The following is an 8561-nucleotide window of genomic DNA, read 5'->3' on the forward strand; positions in this document are numbered from 1 at the left end:
GTTTCTTGCAACCGACAGTAGACACAACCCAAACCAGAACCATGCTCTGATACCAACTGAAATGACCTTGACCTCTATTTTAAATTAAACTAAATAAAAATACGGGTTTTCGAAAAGTTTTATAAAAATTTTGGCATGACCTCTTTGTTTATAATACAACCAACCTGTCTCAGACAGCAATCAAAGTAAAATAAAATAAATAGACGACTGACGACACAAGAACTAGACCGAGACAAGAACGAGGCCCAAGAGAGAGGTTCAGCATATCAAATGTCCACAAGATTAGAATTCTAAAGTTTACATGCCCAAAAACAATGCTATCAAAACACTACAAATACATATGACAAATAAGCAAAATAAATGCTTCTTAATCATAAGAATTCTATTAACTATGTGGAAGACGAGAATTGGTCGGAGGGATGTGTCGTTCCCGCATCGCAGTCCACTCGATAGTCTTGCCCCTCGATCTAAATGAAATACTCCTCACCTGAAAACAATAAGTGTAGTGAGTCGAAAAGACTCAACAAGAATATGGGGGGGGGGGGGGCCGATAACGAGTACTAAGTAAATACAAGCACACACAAATTAAAAATAACTTGATAATAAAATAATTTTGTGCCCTTAACTTAAACAAATATTTCTAAATGAATGAAATGAATATGAATGAAACATATGCATGGCTAAGTCGAACTGAGCAATGTAACTGAATAATCTGAACTGAAACATGGTCATAAATGAATTGAACTGAAACTATGAACTTAGATCCTTGAATTGTGACTATGTGATTTAGATCATGATCAAGGCTGCAGTGCACTATGCCGCAAGGAAGTCAGGATAACACCCTACCCGTCTTGCCCTATGGTTGGTATGGGAAGCCAAGATTTCTCATAGCCCATCCATACACATGAATTTCGGTAAGGGAAGCTAAGACGTCTCCCAGCTCATCCAAACACATGAATTTTACTGTAGTCATAATCATCTCACTTCGTTCGTAAAATACTTCCTTTCATCCATAAATATGAGACTTAGCATGCATATGTAAATATGATGTACATGTAAATGTTGATCGATAATCATGAATATGACTCACACAAGAATAACCGGGATGGTGATTTAGGGAGCAAACCAAAGGGGTGGAAGTTTAACCCATAAATTGCACTTACAACAAATTTGAGCGGTTTGCCCTTAAAATTAATAACTTACTCGATTCTTAATCAGAAGGGATTCCGCTTGAAACCACGACTCTATGACACTTAGAAATAAGCCAGAAAATTAACCTCGAAATTTATTTCCTAAGCGATCATTTATCAAAAGTACGATTTCCGGGCAGCAGCCCCCTTTAGCTTAAAAATTCTGCACGCACCTAACATTCAAAAATCTAGAACTCAACCGAAACTTAACTGAATTAATTCCCTCTTGAACCGATGTTTTCCTAACATCTTGGCCTAATTCTAGACCCGAGACCATGGTCAAATCATGATTTTAACCCTACTTTAGTCATTAGTTTCCGGACAGCAACCTCATTCAAGTTCCAAGTTCTGCACCTAAACCTTCATAAGCTTATAACCCGACCAAACTTTAACCGACTTACTTCCCGCTTGAAACAACGTATTCCTAAGATCCTAGACCATTTTCAAACCTGAGCCCTTAACCAAAACCCGAGCTTGAACCCTGTTTTAAACCAGCTTCCGGACAGCCCACTCATTTCCAAAAATTCTGCTCATGCCATTTTCAAACTCAACCAACACACTTAGGTATTTGTCTACAAACTCCAGCCACTTTCCTAGCATCAAAACAACATTTAAGCTCACCCAAAAACCCCTTAAAACTCACCCCGTGACAGCCCAAACCCAGCTCAACATGGCAACCATAACCGAGTCCCTAAACTCTAACCATTCGAAGGTTCCTCAAAACCAACTCACAAATTAACTTCAACCCATCCTGACACTACCATGTGAACTACATTTCACCCATGGTAGTCCTAAATTCACCATCCCAAATCAACACAATTAAGATCATGAAATTTTTGAACCAACATACTGTAAAAGAATCTGAAACTTTCGAAATACAAGGCATAAATTCTTGAATAAAATGTAAACTGCCTAGAACCATTTCAAACTCAATTTCAATCCAATCTTCATCAAGAAATCATAATATCACGTTTCCCAAGCATAAATGAATAACAAATTCACGGCAGAAAGAAAAAAACAGGAAAAGGGATCGAACAGGGCACCAAGATTTTTCAGAAAGTAAATTTAAATGCTAACTCAATAATCTCAACACAATGCATAATATTCTACTTGATATGAGAAGGAATCCATATCCTTGCCTAGACTTGAGAAGAAAACGAAATGGGAAGCTTGAATGGCTGGAAACCGAGCTGAAGGAAGATGCAGGGCAGCTCAAACAGCTAGCCCAGGGTGGTGCTGCGATGGCCTGGTGGCTGGCCGGAGGTGCTGGTAGCGGTCGGCGACGGGAAATGACAAGGAAGATGAAGATGCTGAGGTATTTGTGTGAGAGAATGAAGAATTCGATCGATTAGAGAGAAATGGAGAGAAGGAAAATGTCGTGTAATGTGTGTGTTTAGGCGTGAGTTGTATGTGAATATTGAAGGCTAGGGTTTAATTTAAGTTTAAGGATAAGGTTGAGTGTGTATGTATAGGTGTATCTATAGGAAATGTGAGTGTATGCATTTTAGGAAAAAAGTGCTACACACTTTAAGAAATGCTAGACCAACTTAGCAAGTAAGACTATAAATTAAAATTCACTAAATAAAACACAAGCTTGAAAATTCTAAGAATTAAACACTTTAAATATTTTGATGTCACGACAACGAGTAAAATATTTAAATATCAACCAAAGCGTTTTAAAATAATTTAAACTAACTAGACAAACATTTAAAAACAATTTAAATAAATACACAAGCAAAAATAAAAATCTTTAAAATGATTTGGGCAATTAAAAAGGATTTAAATAAATAAGCTATACATTTAAAATAATTTAATATAACTAATCGTTAAACTAAGGCTATTTAAAATAAATAAGTTGGACAATCGAAAATATTTAAACAAATAAGCTAACCAGTTAAAATCATTTAAAAGAATAAAATAAACTATTAAAACTTAAAATTAAAATAATTTAAGTATGCAAGCTTAAACCTTTAAAATATTTAAAACAATTTAAATAATTAAAAACATTAATTAAATAGTTAGTACAATAAAAATTATTTTAATAAATAATAAAAATATTTTATTAACACATAATTCACATAAATAATTTAAATCAGTTAAACATAAAAATAATAATCATAATATTTATTAAATTTAATGCATGAGATTTAGTAGATTGGATTTTAGGTGTCACATTAGGAGCCGGACCGAGTCATCTGGGTTAGCACGGGGTGAGAATGATAGAAGTGAGACACCGTGTCGTAGGGTTGTGTCTTTTGAACTTGTATATTTTGATTAGTCGATCTAATCCTATCGTCGCACTTGATATGTTGTATTTTTGGGAGAACTTAGAATATTGTACGTTTAAATGTTGGTTTGTATTTGTGCATGGGTTAAGATTTGATTGGAGATAGTTTTGGTTGGTTTTTTGGGAAGCCTGCACTTTTCTGTCTGAGTGGCCTGCGCGCGAGCGCGACCTTCACGCGCACGCGCGCGAGAGGCCCTGGGAGCTCGGGTTATTTTGCCGGAACCCTGCACGCGCATGAGGAGAGCATATTGCGCGAGCGAGGGGTCTTCCGTCGAGCACTGACAAGCAAGCCCGCGCACGCGCGAGATCTTCATCTCGCGCGAGCGCGGGGTCTTTTAAAAAAAATTATTCGAGTTCTCTGCTCTTAGTGTTCGATTGTGTTGATTATTCGAGGTAGACGATTAGAAAATGGGGTCTCACAAAGTTGTTGTCCTTATAGGTTTTTAAACATGTTAGAAACTATGCTACTTGATTTTGTAATGTATAGTTCTTTCATGTTTTAATTTATGAGATGAATGTCTTAAACTTTGGGCTCATGTATGATAGTTTATAGATGTTTTTCCATGTCTCCAAACTTGAATTTATGGTGTTTGGAATGTATTTGACAGCAACAAAACAAGAGCAATTCTGCAGATTTTTTAGCAGAGCACGCCCGCTCCATCGGTTGAGTTGCTCCGATCGAGCAAGGCCCTTTTAGATTCAAACTCGAGACCTACAGTTTTCTGTTCGCTCGATTGGAAAAATTCAGCCGATCGAGCGAGGGCAGTTTTGCTAAAACCCGAGACTTTCAAATTTTGTGCTCGCTCGATCGGTTGGGGTAGGTTTTTTTAAAAAAATATGCTTTTGTTTTATTTATCCTTTAATTGTATGATTAATTTAGATTAATTTTTAATTGCCCTTAAGATACGATTAGCAACCTGAGGTCCCCACAACAAGTGGTATTAGAGTGAAAGTTAGCTCTTGGACCAAGATAGACATGAGTGAGCGGGGTAGATTGAGTTGTATGCATTTATCGTATTGCATAATTAATGCTTTCTTTGATTTGATGAATTGCATGCGATTATGATTTACTATTGACAGTAATGCCTGCCTTACTGCGTTATGAATTGTGTTAAATTCTTATAGCTTTTGTTATACGGTTTTTCCCTAGTGAAGTAAGCAACCCCAGAACAGTGATTTGTTTTGAATGAGGTAAGTACCCCAGATGTAACAGAACAGTAATCTTCAGATGAAGAATGCGTCTCATATTGAGCAGAATTGTTTCTGATTGAAGTAAAGACTGCTATGTTTACCGTGATGACGATAGTATTGAAGAGATTTCAGACATACCATCCGCTAACTATGAAAGGTATAGATGATGCCAATGTGTGTAGAAGTTGGTTTGCGGAGCTAGATCTTGTTGAGTCTTTGAAATATTCAGATGAATAAAGATTCAGGTTGATAGTAAACCAACCTCAAGATTTAACAAATGTTGTTGGATTGTTAAGAATATATTGTTACGAAGAATTTCGTTGAGAGCCGAGGTATGTTATTCGTTTGGCTTATGTTGAGAACAGATTTGTTGTATCAGCGACTTCTTTTTAGATCAGATAGGAAAGATATAAGAATAGAATATGCCAAAAAAACAGAATATGCTAATTAGAGGCAAAGCAATTTGATTATTGAGGAATATGAAATGAGATCCTCAAGTTTGTTGCTACGTGATCCTTGAGTAATTGATAATGAAGAAACTCGAGTTGAGTTGTGTATGAAAGGCCTGATTGAGTAGATGATGGCGACCGAAGAGTTTACGAAAGCCATAGACAGGGCCAAGAAAGTTGAATCTAGTTTTTTGACGTAGAAAGAAAATTAGACATGCCACAGAATGTGAGATAATCACAACCTCAGCCACAATTTCCACAACAGAATAGAATTGAGGCCAGAGGTAGTGGCAGTAGCAGTAAAGATTAACCTCAGCTTAGGAGTCATCAGTTTACGAGAGTAATTCCTTCAGCTCTAGCGGACCAAAATAGATTAGTTAGGTCAGAATGCAGAGTGTGCTGATGGTTTTGTACTCATTATCGGGGGAGATATCCTAGCAATCAGTACAGAGAAATTTCAGAAAGATGTAAGAGAAGCAAGCAAATGACACATGTTGCTAGAGTGTGGTTAATCAAAGCAGAGTACGAGGAAATCAGAATGAAGATTAATCCCAGGGCCATATAGAGGATCAGACATAAATGCACCAGAAAATGAGATTGCAGGTAGCATATGATTTTGGTTAGCTAACCTGTTTATGTTTTTGGTGCAAGAGATATATTTTGATAGCTGAAAGCTTTGTTATGTTATGATCTCTGTATAAGAAGAAAATCTGTGGATTTGATTGACTAGTTGAATTAGAATTTTGACGAGATATGCTTGAGCATAATTGTGTTCGTACTTGGGATTATTTATTGATGTTTGCATGATAGATGATTATGCATTACTCAAGTACAGAATAACAGGAGATTGCTTCTCAAAAATGATTAAGCTGGATTAATGAATATAGAAAAGTGCATGTGAATATGATGATATGGTATGAAATCAAGAATTCAGATTCTTTTATTTCGGGTTATGATTACAAAAAAATTTTGAAAGGCGTATATTCTGTGCACTAGATATGTTCAAGAACTAAACTAGAATTGATAGAAATGCCAATGGTTGAAGTTTGCAATTTTGCAATTAAGTTTAGATTAAGTTGTGAACTGGAATTCTATATATAAGTGATAAGATTACGAAATGAATATTGTGATTGAGAGTTTATAGAATAGATGTTGATAAGGAAATCAGTTACAGTTGAGTCTTTTCTTTGATTATACTGAAGTTATTACATTAGATTGGAGATATGATTTTTGAAATATTTGATATTGATTGGCTCTCATTGCTTATTCATAGAGCCTGAGTTGATTCACTCGTTCGGAGTTATGATATGCAAGTGAGTTGTTTTCACTGTGCAGAGTTTGTTATCCAGAAGATTTGATTTTGGATGACCCTGATTGAGAGATTTTCTCAATCTTGATTTATTTCTTTTGATTTCAAGAATTATTACTTCGTCGATAGTTATTTCAGCATAATTGAGTTTGTTGGCTCGTAACTGATAAAAAGATTAGAATATCATTTGATTTTATGGGTTGAGTAGATGATTTGTCAGTGCTTGAGGAATAGAAAGAAAGAATCTGTTGACCACACGAGTATTTGATAACATATTTCTATGTGCTCTGATTTGAAAATTTCAGACAAAAGGTGTTCTCAATCAGAAAATCTGAATTGATATTGAGTTTGAATTTCTTAAAGATGATAAAAGCTATATAGAATTGAAATCAAAGAAATTTGAGTTCAATAAAGAATGCCAGATCAAGATATGAATTTAAGACGACAGATTAGAAATGATGGATTTTTTAGTGACTAATCGTTGAATTATGACAGATATTTTAGATATACCATATCAAAGTTTGGCCGAAGAACACTACACCAGATTGAATATCCATCTAGTTGTCGGAAAATGTATGAATTACGTTGGAAATCAGTGTTGATGAATGGAAATGAATGCAGATATGACAGAATTGAATGTTTGATATCAAGATTTCCAATGTATGAAACAGAAAAGAAGTGAGCAAGTGGTCTATGATACAGTTTACCCACTTTAGAGTCGAAAGAAGAACAATGTTTCAACAGATTTGTCATCCGAAACTATTCAGATTGCCATTAATTTGCGATTTGAATTGAGGTATATTATGACAAATTCCAGAATATGTTGTAGTAGATACAATACAGATATGATTTGGTATCTATCAAGAAGATAGAAATGATTGAAAAAACATGAATTATTAAAATCTATTGTTGAGATGAAAACTTTAGATTTGTTTTGATAGATGGTGGCACTGATTAACAGAGATTATGAGTAATTGGTTTTATGTGATTGCATTATACCAACCTCTAATCGATGGATTATCTGAAGTGACTATCCAGATTTTGAGGAGTTACTCAGAACTTTAGTACCTGATTTGGTACCAACTGATTTATTTTGCCATTGGTTGATTGTGAAACGACCCTAACTCTCTAAATGTAAATAAATATGCGGAAATTTTTTTTTTTTTTTATACTTACTAAGTAAAAATATGTACATACATGCCCATACATATATACACAAAATAAGTAGTTTTTTAAAAATAAATAACTTGAATAAAATAATGCAACAATTCGAAACTTTAATATTTCATAAATTAAATATCTGAGTCATGCATTTAATAAAATACTGACAAAAGCAAAATAAATTAAAGTTTACCTGCACTGAAAATATTTAAATAAAAACATACAATAGTGTCAATTACTGAAAATAAATAAAAATGTATAACATGATAAAATATTCGAAACATGCATATAGACTCAGACAACGGTCACGGGGTCACTGCATGTCCGCTCATAGGTCCTCGCCGCCGGTGGGTACTACATCCTTCTCTACGTACTCACCTGCACCATATCAGTGTAGTGAGCCTAGAGGCCCAACATGCTAACATAACAAGGGTTTCAAATAATTTAAATCACTTTAATACTAATACATAACATATACATGAATGAGCATGCTTAAAAATATCATGAACATAACATAAACTTAAATTAAACTTGAATATCATAATAATACATAAACATTGTTGAGCAAAGTATTTTCTAACATCGAAAGGTCGTATCCATAGTGTAACCATACATACATTAAATACTGATCAGCGTGGTAAACCAACGTACGTGGCGGTGACGAATCACCTCTTAAATTGACAGTAAACTGCCCTTCAATAGTTCACATATGGGGACGAATCCCCCTTAAAATGTCACACTACTTCAACTTCCAACATAAAAATTATTTTCTTTTGCTCAACCTTAAACATTAAATCATGCATAAAAATTATTTCATGAATGCATGTACTTAAATAAAATGTGTGTCCTTCATATATATTTAATTTAATTTCATACTAACATATAAATATTAAAAATAACTTCCATGCATAAAAATAATTAAATATATATTCAGGACACATGCAATTTCTCATGGGTTGTACTGAACAGCAGGC

The sequence above is a fragment of the Henckelia pumila genome, chromosome 4, assembly GCF_033568475.1.
Source record: "Henckelia pumila isolate YLH828 chromosome 4, ASM3356847v2, whole genome shotgun sequence".
In the NCBI taxonomy this organism is placed as follows: Eukaryota; Viridiplantae; Streptophyta; class Magnoliopsida; order Lamiales; family Gesneriaceae; genus Henckelia; species Henckelia pumila.